Source organism: Lycium barbarum, chromosome 7 (assembly GCF_019175385.1).
Source record: "Lycium barbarum isolate Lr01 chromosome 7, ASM1917538v2, whole genome shotgun sequence".
Lineage (NCBI taxonomy): Eukaryota > Viridiplantae > Streptophyta > Magnoliopsida > Solanales > Solanaceae > Lycium > Lycium barbarum.
The window spans coordinates 10,375,381-10,395,700 of NC_083343.1; positions in this window are offsets into that span (position 1 = coordinate 10,375,381).

Consider the following 20,320-nt stretch of genomic DNA (forward strand, 5'->3'; position numbering starts at 1 on the left):
AACCAGATTGAAAGAATCCAGAAACAACTTCTATATAGACAGGGACTTGAATAGAATGTTCACTTTTGAATGTTCCTTGATCTATACATAAATAACAGGGGAAATTTAAAACCCCACTGCACATAATTTTTTGAGAGCTAAATTGAAATCCTACATCACAACTCTACAAATGGAGCTTGTTTCATTTAGTAGGTTGAAGTGACCTTGGTCCATCGTTTTTGTGTACTTATTGATTGATCTATTGGAGCACCTCCATTCATATAGAGATGGATGTTTAAAATTAATTTTAAAAAAACATAACTTTCTCGAGGGCAAAAATGCTTATTACATTGAAATAATGTTGGTCGTGATATAGAGTTGTGTGCAGAAAAATACATATGATCAAGTTTCGACCATCAGGCTATCAATATATATAATTAGCTACATAATTTGTCGATAATCCCCAGCTAATCCGTCGCTAAATAACTCCTAGCTAATAGGATTTTCTTATAATCCGTAGCTAAATATGATTAGCGTCGATTTTTTGTTGTTTAGCTACGAAATTTTGTCCGTCGCTAATTCCTTGTTTACTACTTGTAAATAATTTGGATAGTTTTTGGAGGTGTACTATATGAGTTAGAGATAAGGTCCATGTCTTCCTCTAATAAATGTAATCTTTTGAATTAATATATGATAGGGGTCAAGCCTAACATTCCACACCAAATGGATCAAAACCTTAGACGATGACTTAATAAATAAAATAAAGATAATGGTTAAAAGCACATATGAACTATCGTTTTTCCGCGAATTTCACACTCCAACTATCAGTTGTGTAGGAAAAGAGAAAAACTGATAGTTGAAGTGTGTTTTAATATATAGATACTGATAGTTCACCTGCTGAAAAAAGAAAACGTACTTGGGGTGTGAAACTCGCGAAAAAATGATGCTTCTTCTAGTGATAAAAAGCTACGCTAGGCTAACTATAATGGTTGTTTTTGTTTTTTACCATTAACTCAATAAAATAAAAAGCTATCAATAATCGTTTTTCTTCTAGTGGACGAAGTACTACACTAGGCTAACGTGAACGTGGGAATAAACAATTCTTATCTTTTACTCGGCGTTTCGCATTCCCAATATATGTTTAGATTCATGATTTGTACCCTTTTTTATTTGTTTTTATGTCTTTCACCTTGACTTTTTTTTTTTTTTTGTTTGTTTGTAAAACAACACTCTTAATAAAATTTTCCATGAGGACAAAATAAGAAAATAAAGAGATGACATAAAAACGAAAAGAAAGCTCAAACTAAAAAAAAAAAAAAAAAAAAAGTCTCTTTCCCCTCGAAAACCAACTGTTACCATCTAGCTCAATTTTATAACCAAAGGACATATGTCCTCTTGTTAAGCCTAATTGTTGAGAGGACATTTTTTCCTATGTGCTTCATTATCACAATTTCACACCTACAGAATATTGACAACACCTAGTGTGTCTGTAAAGAGATATTCTTGCTTTTTCCTACGGGTGTAAGAGATTCATGTATATATTGAACAATTCTCTTGTTTTGTTCGTGTTGGTGTCGGAATGTTTTGTGTGGAGCTCTGGTTCCCTCTGCACTATGAAATGAAAAACTTAGAGATGATGAGTTTGTTAGAAGTAGGGTTAGAGAAATTAGCCCATGAAAATATATGATAAAGTTTGCGCTGGTTATTGACCCGTCCATCTGTTAGTTCAGCCTATTTCAGCCCATTACACAATTGGGTTGATATGTGTCACATATTGACCCATGATTAATATTATCAAAAGTAAAATTTACTTGGCATAGCTTACATTGTTACCTATTTATGGAACATAATTAAATTTTACAATAATTATATTTAGTAGCTAAAATATAACATATTTACTTCCTATAGCTATCACTTTTTTACCACTCATCTGCTAACTTCCCACACCCTTAAATTTAAGCAAAAAAAAGGTCCCTCTCTCCTATCCCCCTAAATACACGCCATTATGCCCAATATCCCTTAATTTCCTCCAATTTCAAATTAGTTTTATAATAGTTCAACTTCCTTGTTTATCTCTAATTAACTACTCATTAATTTCACTCATAATTCAAATCTAATTCCCAAAAAAGGTAAGATTCTATACTGATTTTACGTTTCACCGTGTATTTAACCTATATTTTCGTTTTTTTTTTCGTTACTTCATGAATTTTCAATTCCTAATGTTTTGGATTGATATTTTAATAGTTGTTTTTCATATATATATATATATATATATATATATATATATATATATATATATATATATATATATATATATATATATTGGCTATATTTTAGTTGTATTTTGATTATTATGTTCAATATTACTTATTCTGGTTTCTGTTGACTATATTGCAGATATATTTTTCATATATTTTGACTATATTTAGAAAACTTTCAGAAAAATAAAAAAAATAAAAAAGTTGCAGTGAAAACGTTGTTACCTCAATTATGAACTCAATTATGACTATATTTTGGCTATATTTTAATTGTATTTTGATTATTATGTTCAATATTAGTTATTCTGGTTTCTGTTGACTATATTTCAGATATATTTTGACTATATTTTTCAAAATTTCAGAAAAATCAAAAAAATAAAAAAGTTGCAGTGAAAATGTTGTTACCTCAATTATGAACTCAACTTTAATTCGATATTTCAATAGATGAATTCAAATATATATTAGTCGTTTAAAACGAGCTCTGTTCACTGGTTTGATATTGTTATTTTTAAAAGTTTTTTGATGAACTAGTTTTTGAACCTTTTTTTTTTTTTTTGGTTAAAAATATGAATGTACTTTTTGAATTCAATTTTTTTTTGAATTTGTTAGCTGTTTGAATGAGATATGAGATCAGATATGGAATGGGAGGATATTTACGTGAATCAGGGAACATTAAAAACTGATTTTAATTTAAATTGGAATAGATTTTATTTCCATAAATATAGCACTTTCAATTTTCTCAGCGTGTGTATTTCCGTTATATTTATCCTATATTTAAGTCGATGCGTCTACTAGCTAAATATAGGTCCTCCAGCTACGAATTGTAAATGTAGAACATATAGTTATAGGTTGTTAGAAGGAACTAAAAGGTAGCTGTTTGTGAAAATTTTACTTATCAAAATATTGTTAAAAAGATATGTTTTTATTTGATATGCTATATATAGCCATAATTTTTTTTTTTTTAAAAAGATACTTTTACTAGGTACTAAAATTATAAAAGAACAAAATACAAAATTAAATTAGTATGAATTGGATGGTTTGGGTTATGATCCGGTTTTTAGCCCATTTAGCCCAAGCTATTTCAGCCCAAATAGCTTTTATGCGGGTCATTTATTAACTCAACCCATTTTAACCCGCCCGAAATTCAACCCAACCCGTCCATTTGACACTCTAATCAAAAGTTTCGCATAGGCTATATACGGATGGGGTATTTGTTATTTAGCTATAGATGGGGTATTTGTTCTCTTTTGATAATTCTTATCTCATGAATTAGTTTTTGGGGTTGAATCAGTTTCAAAGTTTATTTTTTATATTGTATTCGAGTTAGACCCATCCTAACTTTCGATATACTCATTGTTGGGCCCTGATATTATATTGTTCACTCTCCAAATATCTAGATCTTGAGCATGCGGGGTGTTAGAAGCTATCCATATCAGTTATGGTGGGGTATTTTTTTTTTATAGGGTTTTAGATGATCATCATAAGTAATTAGATTTCGAGGTTGAGTTAGGATTGAGGTCCATTTCTTTGGAGCAACTCAATTTTCACTAGGACTAACAAATATTACTAATTTGGAGTTTACATGTACTGACTTTCTTTTCATAAGTAGGTGACTTCGTAATTAATTGGTTGACCTACATAATAATATAGATTTTTTATATCTCTAATCTATTTTAACTCTACTACTTAATACTATTGATCAAGTAATTTGTACTTAATTCAGAAGAAATATTTTTTTATCCGTTTGTTAGTAGTTGGTCAATGTGCAGATATATTTAGACCACTAAGTATAAGTTCTAGGGTATTGGGAATTTGGAATGTAACAATTGATTGGAGATAAAGTAGGTACAAGTATCATTGCAAATGAAAAGAACATATTCCTATTTGGGAAGTCAGATGATATATATTGCTGAGGACCAAAGTCAAAGCAAGAAAAGTAAAAGGAAAATGACATAAAGAATAAAGAACAAAGTCAACTGTTACTTCTTCTTTACTAATTTGTTTTGGCTATATAAATACGGGTCATGGCTATCATTTCAAGTACGTAGTATCATTTCAGCAAAGAAGAGAAGATTTACCTCAAATGTGCTCTGCCGATAATTTCTTCATTTTTATGATTCGAATTCCAAAACTCTAATTTAGAAGCTATAATTTAGTGTATTTTGAAGTAGCCGAATGTAATGTATTACCCTTCCAAGTCTATCGATCGCTTATTTATTTACTCCCTCCGTTCACTTTTACTTGTCCAGTATTTTAAAAATAGATTTTCACTTTTACTTGTCACTGTTACCTTATCAAGATAAGACAATTTATTTTTTCCTGTTTTTCCCATTATGCACTTCATTTGTTATTTCTTAAACAGCTTGAGAAGTCCAAAGTGGACAAGTAAAAGTGAACAGAGGGAGTATTTTTCTAAAATAAACTACATATAAATTTATCGGTCTCGTGCGCAGATAAACATTGAGTTGTGCGAAATATTCCTCGAGTTAATGTTTTATATCATAATGGTCCTACAATTTAGTCAGGAATAATATGCTCTGTAAGGTAGTGATGAAATGGTAAATTTCGCTTCATCCTTAATTAGAGGTCTCGGTACGAGTCTTGGGAATTGAGCAGGGGTGGAGCCACATTGGCTCCAGGGGGTTCATCCGAACCCCCTCGGTGAAAAATTATAATGTATTTTCAAAGTTAAAATTATTTTGTTATGTATATATAGTAGATGTTGAATCCCCTGGTTCTTCGTGTCTTTATCTTTTAGAATTTTTGAACCCCCTGGATGAAAATTCTGGTTCCGCCACTAGAATTGAGTCGTAGTTGATACAGAGCGTTTTATCCCCAAATAGGGACTACTGGCACAAATTTAAATTAGTTAGGTTTCAATACGGATACTAAATACCGAATGAGAAACCAAAAAGAAATTCTCAATAACTTCTAAATCCACGAGTAAAACATTCACATGCAACATGAAATATTATTCCTGTTATACCCTATTTTAACCGGGGTCAAAATAGTTTATAACATTCTGATAATTCCGGGGTTATTTAAAGTTGGGAGTCGCCACCTAATTATTTATAGTGAATTAGGGCACCTAAAGTTCATTAAAGTTATTTTTAAAGTTGACTCTGTTTTAAAGTCTACGAAACTTAAGATTCTAGGTAAGGGTTCAACTAATCTAGAGAGAAGGTATTAGGCATCCTCTAAATTCCATTAATAATGGTTAACCGACCAGACTTATATTAATTAATTAAGGCTAAAAATCTAGATGTAATGCTTTACCACTCTTAAGAAAGTATTTTGTAAGTGTTGCTAAAATTATAGATGGAAATATAGTAATGCCTTTTTTAAAATAGGACTTGTAGAAAATTATGATTTTAGTTATAAATAATGGTGCAACGTTTTATAAATATTTGTGAAAGAAATAAGTTATATTCACTAACAAAGTAAAGAATCGTTATAAGATTAATGTTAATAAACATTTAAAGGTTTTATATAAAAACAATATATTAGTTCAATACAAACTCCGTAAGGGTTATTTCAATAAATAGATGTTTCAAATGTTGGGCAGAAGCTACAGTGGGTAGAATGAAATTGATGATTTTCCAAAGTAAATAAATGACTAAGACGAAGACCAGTTATTTTTTTTCTTTTATTCAAACAGATGGCAATTGAGGGTTAAAAACAAAAACAAAAAAAACGCACTCTCAATTAGAGGAAATACCTAAGTGATCAAACAAGTATCCTAATATCAATTTGGAGAACGCCCCCGCATAATTAAGCAAAGTAGAATTATTGAAAACAAGTAATCACAACACAAATAAAATAGCAAATCAGTCCAGCAAATAAGCAATATCAGCGACTAAGAAGGGATGAAGTAAAGCCATTATTTGGCTCTGGTGGAGAAGTGACGTTTTCAGCAGTTCGCCATTTGGCTAACCACCCTCTTTGTTCGGATGAATGTCGGGAGAACGAGAGCTTTGAATGATGGAGTAGGTGCACGTTCAAGCCTTTGCGGGGTGACGTCGAGTCTTAAAGTAAGACTCTTCGACTCCAGTATGTCATGCAAAGGAAAAGAGAAGAAAAAGGATTAGAGCACGACATAATTTTATAAGATACGCGATCATACATGGAAAACTCAAAGAGAATTATCATATGCAAAGGAAATATTCAGCCCACAATAAAGCTAAACTAGTACTTCAGTTCACTTGTTTACAGAGGCCAACAGGCAGAACACAAGTCATTCTTTGCAATCGTGAATATAGGGGACAACAGCCACCAGATTTCTTTGATACTTGGGAATAAAGAAACAGCAAAGACGTCTTCACAGAAGACCAAAAGATTTCGCATAATAACCCTCCATTGTATAATTAAAATGTCTTTTGATAATTCAAACGGTACTCTATTATTGCAACAGTGAGGAGAATGATAACAGCAGCGTGTAGGGATGTAAACCAAACATGATCACCATACAACATTGAAGGGACATCTTTCCACATAAATCATACGACCAGATTTTGTACCAAATATAAAATCCCGAATATATGCTCTTTTAACGAACTGATATATCAAAAGCGGGTTCAATAAAGTAACATTAACAGACCAATATCTGCGTAATATCTACTTTTTTCGACACCTAAATCTTCAAACCAGAAAACTGTTGATATTTTCATGATACATATTAAGACATGAAATATGTTTCAAATTTCGAAAAAAGAATGAAAAGGGGAACCACGATCTTACAGTAGGTTGAGAATGACATATCAATTGTATTTCCTCTAGACTGCTGAGACAAGAATTGAAACCCAACCATTTATTCGCAACAAATTCTTTTTGATCCCAACTACTTAGAACATACTCTAGGGCAGAATTTGGACTTAAAAAGGCTCATGTCTAAACACTTACCCATTAAGCAAAACATCATAGTTTAAACGAAATTCACTAAAAGCGATAACCAGATAAGATGTCGCTAAGAGAGAAAAGGACCAAAATCATCCATAATGTTTGGGTTTGGATCAAAATCATACATATTCTTTCACATGGTGCACTAATAGTACATTATGTTTGCATAAGTGGTGCACTTTTAGTCACAATCCCAAATAAATTTAACGGAAAAGAACAAAAATGCCCCTGAACTTTTAGAAAAGGTATAAAAATACCCTTTATTCATCTATTTTGCTAAAACTACCCCTCAATTCAACTTTTTGGCTCATTTATTCCCCTTGACTAACGGACAACACTAATTTTTTTTTTAAAAAAATAAATAAATTGCACATGACATTTTATTACTGAAAAATTGATTTATTCTTTTAAAAAGAAATCTGAAACCTTGGAATTTTTTTAAATTTGGAAAACTTTTTTTTAACGAGTAAAACCTTGACTAACGGACAACACTAATTTTTTTTCTTTTCAAAATGTGAAAAATTGGATTTTTATAAAAATCTGAAAAAAATAATTTTTTTATGGAAAAACTGTGTTTAAAAAAAAAACCAGAAAACTATCTTTTTTTAAATCTAGAAGAAAATTATGGAGTATTAGTTTTGCACATTTTACTTAAAAAAACAATCAGTTTTTCAGATTTAAAAATTGAATTTTCTAAAAAAAAAACGGGGTTTCCACCCGTTAAATTTTTTTTTCCAAACTTAAAAAAATTCCACATGTTTTAATGAAAATCCAATTCTGTTTTTATATATATATATATATATATATAAAAGGCTTACTACATTTGTTTTTTTAAAGAAATGGATGTTGAAAAATTATTTTTCCTTATTCTACAAATAACGATTTTTCAGATTTCTTTTTAAAAGAATAAATTAATTTTTCAGTAATAAAATGTCATGTGCAATTTAATTTATTTTTTTTAAAAAAAATTAGTGTTGTCCGTTAGTCAAGGGGAATAAATTCTCAAAAAGTTGAATTGAGGGGTAGTTTTAGCAAAATAGATGAATAAAGGGTATTTTTATACCTTTTCTAAAAGTTCAGGGGCATTTTTGTTCTTTTCCGTTAAATTTATTTGGGATTGTGACTAAAAGTGCACCACTTATGCAAACATAATGTACTATTAGTGCACCATGTGAAAGAATATGTATGATTTTGATCCAAACCCAAACATTATGGATGATTTTGGTCCTTTTCTCTCGCTAAGACTATGTAATATCATCATGAATATGCATATGTATCCTACATCAAACTAGATCTGTCCCTTATAAGCTTTAAACTCAGCCAGTTATGGTATTGCATAATTGCTAAGCTATATGAACATTTACAGTAACATGACAGTGCTATGCGACAACATAAACAGTAATCGAACACAGATTCCTAACAATCCTACTTGACTTTTAACAATAGCATTTGAGCTAAACATGATCATTTAACCAACGCATTATGTAAACTAACATCTTATCACATTCTTCGCTAATTGACAAATAAATCACAACAGATATGCTGATCTACTAGCAATGACACCAAAAAACGTCCTAATACCACATTTTAACCAAAACGTGAACCGAAACAGCAAGCAATCGACAGAAACTGATTAGAACAACTAAGGGAGGGAAAATCACCTTTGTCGGGTGCAGTGAATACGGGCGTCGAGGTCTCGGATTTATGCTCGAACTCGAACGAACCCGAACTCGATTAAAGCAACTAAAGTTTCAAATTGGAAAGTGAAAATAGAGTAATATGTGGCTGTTTTTTTTTAGAATGAGGCTATCTTTTCGATGATAATTTTCAATCCCAAATCCTATATTTTCAACAGAAGTGTTTTCTGATTTAAAAGAAAATCAAACCAGAATAAAAAGAAACTCAGGGCTCGATGACAGAAAACTTGTCTCCCCCCTCAAAAATAACCCGAAGCCAATATTTATAATAGAATCCCTAGGGTTTTCCTATGGTTCGAATTTTGGGCGGGGTATTGTGCAACGTTCGTATTTTTGTGTGTCCTTTTACTTACTCGATCAGAACCGGAGAAAGGGACAAACCCATTTAAAACTTGTACTCGAGAAAATCAAAGAATTTGTTAAAGAAAAGATTTTCCTTCATAAATGGACAAAAATCATTAAAGTAAATGCAGGTCACGGACAAAGGACGATGAAAGAAAACAAACAAACAAAATCCGATCGTTGAAATTCTGAGGAGGGAAAGGACCGGCCATTAATTCCTTTTCCTCAAATGGCCACGTATGGCCTGTTTTTTGTGAAAGAATTCTGTGGTTTTGTCGAGTTTGTTGAAAAAGATAGAGAGGAGGGAAGAGAGAGGAGGGAAGAGAGAGGAGTATGCGCTGTGCGTATTGCACGAAAGTGGAGGGCACGGATCTGTGATGTTGAAAGAGGTCTGTGTTGTTTGCTAAAATGGAGGGGAGAGAGAGAGTAGGGTAGAGAGAGAGACTGAAGAGGAAGAGAGAGCGGCTGCTGCGTTGCTTTCTTTTGTTTCATTAGGGCTGAAGAGAAGAATGACGTGGGCCGGGTCGGGTAAGGTATTGTTGGGTTGGACCGGGTAAAGGGATGGTGGGCTGGTTCAAGTTGAAAGGTTAATGGGCTGGCCGAATTAAACGTGTAGTGGACTGGTCTAATTAATCAAAGTGTGGGCTAGTCGGGTGAATTATTAAGGGGTAATGGGCCGGTCGTTTGGGCCTTTAATTGGCTGAAAGCATTGGTCCTTCCTTCGTTATTTAATTATCCTTGGACTTCTAATTTAATAACTAGTACAATATATACTATGTGAAGACAAATAGTAATTAGTGTATATAAAGTAAAAATTAATTTAACGAGTACGAATCCTAAAACGAAACGATGGCGAACCGTTTAAAATTCGTGATAAAGTAATACTAGTAAAAAATAGTGAAAATGAAGGTAACGGCATTAATAGTAGTAGAAATAAAAAATAGTAGTGAAAATAAAATATTTAGCTCGTTAATAAATTTAAAAGCCCAAGGAAATAAATTGAAATAAAGGAGGGACAAAATTGGGTGTCAACAATTCCTTTACCTCATCATTTAGTGTGAATCAATATGCTCTATAACTTCAAGTCCACGAGCAAGGCATGCACATGTAATATGAAATAATATTCCAGCTTTATCTCCTAATTTAACGTGTGATCTATTGATTCTTTTGACCTGTCCCTTTACATATGCAGAACAAAATGCTCCATGACCTTGCATTTTAGGGACCATATTCAGCTTCAAGATATTGATTGAGATTAAATGGCTTCAGAAATAAATTAAATGGCCTCCTTGAATTAGATTAATATATTTTCTGTATAGATGTACCTTCCATAATGAGAATTTTTTTTATTTTGCTATATTGAAAACATAATTAATTAAGTAAAAATTTCTTTCTCTAAGATCTTAAGTCTTTAGAGTAGATGGTCGCATAGTTTAACATGGTATCAAAGGGGTTTGAATATCATTAGCACCCATTATCGAAAAGAATTTTCATGTGCTAGACGCATGCATGAAAAAGAATCAGGTTCACACGTGAATTAGGGCACGTTAAAAATAAAATTAAATACTCTCTCTGTCCCAATTTATGTGGCACAATTTTCTTTTTTGTTTATCCAAAAAAGAATGTCACATTTCTATATTTAAAAATAATTTAACTTTATGAGATGATTTACAGCCACACATTTTTATAAGACTTGTTTTGGACCACACATTTCCAAAGTCTTCCGTTCCTTCTTAAACTCCGTATCAAGTCAAATGGTGCCACATAAATTGGGATGGAGGGAGTATCTAAAAGTGTGCTCTCTCTAATCATTTAAGATTTTGGATGAGATGATGACACATTTTAACATGCTAACATCAAATCAATTAATAAAATACATAAAATCCTTATAGGATCATTTTCTTTTTCAAAATATAACTGGTTATAATTCCTCTGATTTCTTTAGTGGCATGGACTTTCTTGATTTCTTTTCCTTTTGGGGCACTTTCAATTTCAAAGATTTTATGCGAATCAATCAGACTCTGTGAGAACAAAGTCAAGGACCTAAAATGGTGTAGAAAAGCTCCTTTACTTGCTATTACTATTCTCCTCTTCTCAGCATGGAAATCAAACTAATTATATTAGAAATTGTCTCGAACTACTTACTGCAGCTCGTTTACTATCCTATCTATCCCAAACGTCCGTAGTGGATGGATATATAGGATCTCGTCACCCTTAACTAGTGATCTCGAATGCTTTTGAGTAGTGGCGGACTCGGGATTTCACTAAGGGGTTCAATGAAAAAGTAAACACGTGAAGAAGCCAAAAGGGGGTTCAACGTCTAATGTATAATATATATATATATATATATATATATATATATATATATATATATATATATATATATATACGCAAAAATTAATTTTAATCGTGTATAAACAGTGTAATTTTTTGCTTGGACCTTCATCCCTCCGCCCCTGTCGTGAGCCTGAGAAAGAAAAAAATTATGGTAAGGAGTGCTTCTCCTGATAATGTTACATGAGATGCAATACATTCCCCCCGAATGAAATGATTGGAGATAAAGACGTGAGTGCAACTGTCCATGCAATGGAAGAGAAGTTATTCCTTTTTGGGGAATCAGATAATGTAGCTGGGAGAAACCAAAAGTCAAAGCAATAAAAGGATAAGGGATCATCCCAAAATTTAGATGCTCCCATCTGGCTGTCTTCTGTCTTTGCTACTAACTCCGCCAACTTATGCGCCACTTTGTTTGCCTCCTTGTAGATCTGTGTTGCCGTTTGGATTCCCAGCGTCGTCAATAGGGACCTGCAATCATGGAGAATATTTGTAGACGTTTGGACATACAGTTTGAAACCATGAGATGAAATCAGCGTTTGGATATGCATTTCATTTCATGGTTTCAAACCATGGTTTAAAAATTTTATATATAAAATTTGACTCATAAGTTGGTAGATATTTTTAACAATTACTCCCACCAACCATTTACCAACCTCATTAACATCCACCAACCTTTATTTATGCCTACCAACCTTTATTTATGTCTACCAACCTCGTTAATAATATTCATGTTAAATTCTCATTTTTATTGAACTAAAGTTCGATCAATTGACGTTGTATTTTTTAGAAAGGTCTTCCAGTAGCGTATTAATTTTGTTATGAACTATGACTTGCTTATTTGGTAAGATTGTATAAGAATTGAGAATATTTTGATAGTTTTCACAACTTATGGGATTTTTATGTCTATATATAAGGGAAGATACAGCTTAAGATATCTCAATTGCATGTCCAAACATGATTTCAAACCGTGGTTTCAAATCATGTCCAAACGACTCCTTTGTGTGAGTTGGAATGGTTATGCCTTTTGCCAATTGGTTTACCAGTACCTGGGCATCTAATTCCACGAGAAGTGGTGATAGATTTCTTGAGTGTGCCATTTGTAGTCCTTTTAGTAGGGCCTGTATCTCTGCGTGCAGAGAGGATTTGTAATCCTTTTAGTAGGGCCTGTATCTCCTCATGCAGCGAGGATTATGTATTTGTTGACACTTAATTTTTGACCTCCCATAATTTTATTTAATTGCCCAGAAGTTTTGGATCTCGAACAGAGTGAAATATGTATTTTACGAGCCAAAATGATTTTTACAAAATTATTTCGATAATATTTTTCCATTTCATTGGACAAATAAATGGAAATATATATTGCAAGTCATTTAAAATATTTTTCATATTTTTTACTATTAATATTAAAGTACTTATCAAATTAATCAGAAAATAACTGATAAAGTATGAGTAGGATTTAAAAGAGTGTGATGACTGTACTTATCTATTTGTTTTGATTAATTTTATATCATATTACGTGAACCAATCTTAGTCGGCCTATGATGCTTACCAATGCGTGTTGTGTACTGATACTACTATTGCTATATCTTTTTCGGGTGTATATGTGTTTCAGGTTATTGCTTGAAGGTTTCACTTAGTTGCAGTGGCGGAGATCTACCTATAGCTTCTGTGCATCTCGTTCCAAGGCAGAAGTTGTGTCTTTTTATTTTAAGTTTATTCCTCTGTATTATAGAAGCTCTTGTACATGTCAAGACTAGGTCCTGAGAAAGTGTAAACTCTAATTTTATAAAGAGTGTCATTTATGTTTTCTCACTTAATGTTTACGTTTATTGGATATTGAATGGAAAAATGAGTTTCAATAATGGGTTGGTTGGTGAGGGTTCACTTATTAGGAGGTAATCAGGTAGATGCCCGCACGATCAGTAATTTGGGTCGTGACATAAGAGTTAGAATTGACTAAGTGTAATAGTATATAGTAGCTCGTAGCCGAAAAGAAACGCAATGGGTCATTTTAGTTTTGTACTGAAGAATCAGCTTCCATAGGGGAAAGAAACATGCTTTTTTATTATGGGTCCATCCTTGTTCGAATCTTTTTCTAGTGTTAGTAGTGTTTACAGCTACTTGGTTTAGTTCTTGTTGGGTTTTGTATGGAGTAAAAGCTCAAGGTGGAGTTAATGGGCAGTGTTTATGCACTGGTCATGTTTATTAATTGCTTTGGATAGTTTTGCTAGTTTTTAGAAATTGGGAGTATAAATCATACTTTATATTTTTAAAAAAGTACAACAATCAAATATTATTTGCAAAAATTATGGCCAAACACTCAAAAATTCCAAAAAAAGTGATATTTGTTATAAACTATTTGTCAAGTTGTATTTTGGATGTATTATTAATGATTATACAACTTGAAGTGTAACTTGTATCAATTGACTTAAAGTGATAAATACAACTTGCAACTTGTATCCTAGTTGTTTCTTAGTTGTACCAAGTTGTATCCATCAACTTGCACAAGTTGTATATTGTAGGTTGAGAGACAAAGTTCTTCTATAAATAAAGAGCTTTGCCTTCTCATTTGTAACATCAAGAAAAGATGATAATATAATCTCTCTCTCCTCTCTACAAATTTATTGGTTTGCTTCTCTTATTTATTTCCAATTATATATAGTTTCATAACACGTTATCAGCACAAGCCTCTAGCCAAAAGAACTAATACCTTCCAAATATGGAGCTTCGCACCAGGTGCAGAACTTCTTTGTTACTTAAGTTTTCCAGGTTTGGTTATCAAAGTAACATGTTTACTGATATATTTCAAATCTAAATATGATACCAAGGTAAATGATCTTCTCGATTAAGTTATGTGTGTTGCACTACTTTGATATCTTTTTGAATACATATTAATATTAAAATACTGGAAAAGTTCTGTTTAAATACATGTTTTTTCCAGAACATGGACATGCGGACTATTATACATGTAAGGATATTAAATCACCACAAGCATAGTTATGGTAGGAATTACTAGACGATTATCGAGTGATATAGCCACAATTTTATTGCCAACGCTATGATCAAGTACTGATATGGCAAACGATTACTATCACACTATTCTCATTTGATTTATCCTTTTAGAATTTATTAAATTACTGTCTATCTTTTGATTTCAATTTATTTTGGAGGCTCATTACGACTAAGATTTACATTTACAACCACCCGAAGTGGTGATATAGTCATAGTCCGCTTAAGACTTAAAGTTATGCCTATGATTACCAGAAGTGGTAATAGTTTCATCGGCTTATTGTGATTACAACTTGTCACGACCCAGCTAGGGGCCGCGACGGGTACCCGGGGCTAGCCACCGAGCACCACTCACTCTCCCACTCATCTTACTCACTTAAGGCCCTTTTTATCATATTTTACTCAAAGCATGGAAAAATCATAGTACATATGGAAACATAAATACTTTATATATATATATATATATATATGCCTCTAGGCTATCAAAATAATAAATGTACATGCACATGAAAAATGTGAGACCATGCTACCCACACTGCGCATCTACGAGCCTCTACTGACATACTATACATATAGACGGAACAAGACTCCGTCAGGCCCAAAATATACATATGTACCAAAAGAATAATCATAAGCACCTCCGAACAATGGAGTGCTCTCAATCAGCTGACAGCTACTAAGAATCTGAATCGAACTCACCTCCCTGACTACCTGTGGGCATGCACACAGCGTCCAAAGAAAACGGACGTCAGTACGAATGTTGTACTGAGTATGAGAGGCATAAACAGTAGTAATACATCAAGAAAATGAGGTAGGTATCAAATATGGAGCAAACTATAACAGACTGTGAATCATATAAGAAGTAATGCATGCTGACTTACTTTTATGCTCATCATCATCTCATGTATGCATAACATGTATATATATAAATAAACTGCCCGACCATATAGGTGCAGTGTGATAATCAATAACGTTAGCCCGCGTTCGGGGTACCATCTCATGCCGCCCACTAGTGGTACTGCCCGTGCCATATAGACACGATGTAATCCTCTGAAAGCCGCCCGCCTTAACGGTGCTGCCCGGCCTTATAGGCGCGGTGTAATGTCATCATAATATGCTTATCATAGTACATGCATAAAAACTCTAGAACAACTATCCTTTATCGAGGTGACGTAAGGTCGTGAACCCTCGATTCCATTATGAACATTTGTGAACATCCTGCCTCACCTTGAAGGGATTAGTATATAAGGTGAGTGTACACAACGAATGACATCATCTACTTTATGGAAACATTATATCGTTATTGGGCTCATAGCATAGTTCTTGTCTCATATATATATATATATATATATATATATATATATATATATATATATATATATATATATATATATATATAACTATTCATGATCGTAGGCTCTTGGCTTTCTGGGATATAGAAGAGTCATAGGGAGAAAGGAGAATCGTGTCATAAGATTCATGCCATTTGAAAGAAAGGATTAGCCTCACATACCTTTGTCACTTAGTTAAGCTATCGTTCACTTGCTCTCCTTCAATATCACGTTGTTACCTTCACGAGAGAATACGCATTATAGTTAGTCAATCGACCATAAGGACGCATCGTTATTTCTAGAGAAAATTGGGCAGCGTTTACTTTTTTTCTACTACTTTTCTCATGTTCTATTTCAACTCCCAAACATTTACAACAACACTCACAATATCGTATCAACATTCATCACTTATCTATATTTAGCAAAATCCACCATTTTTCTCCAATTTCTCCACATTTAATGGTTTTAGCTCATCATCATAATTTTGCTTACTTCACACCTATTCCATGGTCTATACGCCATTTATGACGTATTCATTATCACAACATATCAACGTTCATGATTCCATTCAACTATTATTCAATTGTAACATTATTCACTCAGTAATGACCCATTTTCTATGTTCTTCTACATTTCAAGCATCTTAGCTTTCCAATACCTTAAATAACATGATAAAGTCATGAAACATACCTTAGATGATGGTGGAACAATCCTAGAGTGGAATCACTTCTTTAGCACCAAAACGCTTCTTCACCTCTTTTGGAATTTCTTGAAGGAGATGACTTCCAATTAGGTTTCATACACTTTGCTTCATGGATTTAATGTTGTTGATCTTGATGTTCCTTTGATTCTCTCGGATGAAGTGTTTGGAGAATATTCTAGAGTGTTCTTGAATTGTGGAGATGAGAAATGAAATAAAATGAGGTTAGGGTCCCTTTTTAATACTCAAAATCTGATTTTTAATGAACAACAGTCGGGGTGTACAATGGTCGTAAACAACAATTTACGGACCGTATACTGGTTTACAGTCCGTCCTCCACGGTCGTATTTGAGCATATCAGAAACAGAAAGGTTGGCTGGAGATCATGGCAGTTTACGACTCAGTTTATGGGCCGTATTTCAATTTACGGTCCGTATTCCAAGTCATTTTTAACCATTTGAAGAATTTGACAGAAAGTTGAAATTTTTAAAATGTTGGAGGACGATGGCACTTTACGGTCCGTAAATCACTTTACGGTCCGTAAATCACTTTACGGGCCGTAATTCACTTTACGACCACTGGGCTGAAATAAAATTCCGCAACTTTATTATTTCCAAAAATTCATAATTAGTCATTCCCTACTTAGTAAAACATCGCACACTCATACCTTCATTGGCCTATTCATTGTAGGCTCGCGGAAAATTTCTGAGGTGTAACATTCTTCCCCCCTTTTTGGAACATTCGTCCTCGAATGTTAAACACTCGGGATTCTACGAAAATTCCGCCCGAGTTTCCCCTATAATTTGACACTACCAACCTGTCACAACAACCCATAATATCATCGCCTCACAGGGCTACATCACAATAGCAACATATCCGTGGCCACACACGACCAAAAGCATAAAAATAAAGCGTACATACCTCATATCGTCGGCGTTTCGTCTTGGATCTCTCCCGGGGGTTGGAATAAGTGTGGGTACTTGGATTTCATGCTCTCTTCTGCTTCCCAAGTCATTTTTTCCTGATTGTTGGTTCGCCACAATACTTTGACTGACGCTACCTCTTTATTTCGAAGTTTGCGCACTTGCCTATCTAGGATGGCAATAGGTACTTCTTCATAGGTTAGCTTTTCCGTTATTTGCACATCGGCTACCGGGACAATCTTGGTGGGGTCTCCAACACACTTGCGGAGCATCGAAACGTGGAAGAATGGATGGATTGATTCAAGCTCCGAAGGCAAATCCAATTCATAGGCTACCTGACCCACCTTGTGGATGATTTTGTAGGGTCCAATGTATCTAGGACTTAGCTTCCCTTTTTTACCAAATCTCATCACCCCTTTCATTGGAGACACTTTCAAGAACACCCAATCACCGGCTTGAAATTCCAAGTCTCGTCGGCGATTGTCCGCATAGGACTTTTGGCGACTTTGAGCTGTCAACAACCGATCTTGGATCACCTTGACTTTTTCAACTGCTTGTTGGATCAAGTCGGGGCCTATCAATTGTGCTTCTCCGGTTTCAAACCATCCAATTGGGGATCTACATTTCCTTCCATACAAAGCTTCATATGGAGCCATTTGGATACCGGAATGATAGATGTTGTAGTATGCGAACTCAATAAGGGGTAAAGGCTCGTCCCAACATCCACCAAAATCCAGCACACATGCTCGTAGCATATCTTCGAAGGTCTGAATAGTACGCTCGGCTTGTCCGTAGGTCTGTGGATGAAACGCCGTGCTGAGCTTAACTTGAGTACCTAGACCTTCTTGAAAGAACTTCCAAAACTTGGCTGTAAATTGTGCTCCTCTGTCTGTAATAATGGCCAATGGAATACCATGGAGTCGCACGATTTCTTTTAAATACAACCTGGCATAATTTTCCGCTGAACACGTGGATCTAACTGGGAGGAAGTGTGCTGCTTTTGTGAGTCTGTCCCCGATCACCCATATAGAATCATACTTCCCTCGTGAACGGGGTAATCACACAATAAAATCCACATTGATTTCCTCCCATTTCCATGTAGGAATCTCCATTGCTTGCAATAATCCTCCTGGCTTTTGATGTTCGGCCTTCACTTGTTGGCAATTTGGACATTGTGCTACAAAATCTGCTATGCCCTTCTTCATGCCATCCCACCAGTATATCAATTTGAGGTCATGATACATTTTAGTTGCACCGGGATGAATAGAATACCAAGAATAGTGTGCTTCCTCTAAAATCCGTTGGCGCAAAGTTGCCACATCCGGCACACATAGCCTGCCTCGATATCTACGGATTCCATCTATGGAAACTTCAAATGGGGACTTCTCCTTTTTACGAGATAGGTCTCGGTAATGGCTTAACTGAGAATCTTCATATTGTCGTTCCTTCACTTCTATATTCAAAGGAAGATATTGTGGGGTCATTAATGCTGATGCCTGCACTACCTGAATCAATTGCTCGTATTCCAAGATTTGCTAATCAATGGAGCTCCTGAACCATTTATTTCTTTTCTGAAGGAACTCCACATAAACTACCCATTGATCGATGGCTAAGCGCATCGACTGCTACGTTAGCTTTGCCGGGGTGGTACAAAATGTTCACATCATAGTCTTTCAACAATTCTAGCCACCGCCTCTGCCACAGGTTCAACTCTTTCTGTTTGAAAATGTGTTGAAGACTTTTGTGATCTGTGTAGATATCAACACGCACACCGTACAAATAATGCCTCCATATTTTTAAGGCATGAATAACCGTGGACAATTCGAGATCATGAGTTGGATAATTCTGTTCATGCTTCCACAACTGTCTCGAAGCGTATGCAATAACTCTGCCAAACCCATAAAACTACAAACTTCTGTGGGGCGTCGTAGGCCTTGGCCAAGTCTTCACAGCTTCTATTTTTTTTTGAGTGTCAACTCGGATGCCATCATCTGAAATAACATAACCTAGAAATGTCACCGAATTCAGCCAGAACTCGCACTTTGAGAACTTTGTATATAATTCTCGAGCTCTAAGAATTCCAAGGACAATTCGCCAGTGATCTGCATGTTCTGATTCCGTGCGAGAGTACACCAAAATATCATCAATAAATGCTATCACGAATAAGTCCAAGAGTGGCCTGAATACATGATTCATCCATTTCATGAACACCGCCGGGGCATTTGTCAATCCAACGACATCACTCGGAACTCATAGTGGCCATACCTTGTCCTGAAAGCAGTTTTTGGAATATCCGCCTCTCTGACTCTTACTTGATGATAACCCGACCTCAAGTCGATTTTGAAAACCATTTGGCACCCTGCAGTTGATCAAATAAATCATCGATTCTGGGAAGAGGGTATTTATTCTTTATTATCACTTTGTTCAATTGCCTGTAATCGATACACATTCGGAGAGATCCGTCTTTCTTCCTTTCAGCTCATCACTTCATATACTTTACTTGGTCTAACTTGGTATAGGATATTCATAGGAAATACATTTTCCTTTAATCGTAACACGACTACTTCTCAGGTGCGCGTACTTTGCAGCGCCTTTCCTTCTCTTCTTATTCCTATCCTTATTCCTCTACATTCCTTTCCCCCTCAATTTATCTTGTTTTCTCCCGTTTATGATCAATCCTTTACTCTTCCTAATCAGTTCTATTACATTTACCATATAAGTCATTTTATCAACGTGTTCTCATTCATCATAACCCTTTGTATTCGTACCTCTGTCTCCGGGTACTGTCACTTTATTCGCTAGTAAGATTATCGCGTCTTTCTCGTGCTTATCCCTCCAATCAATACCT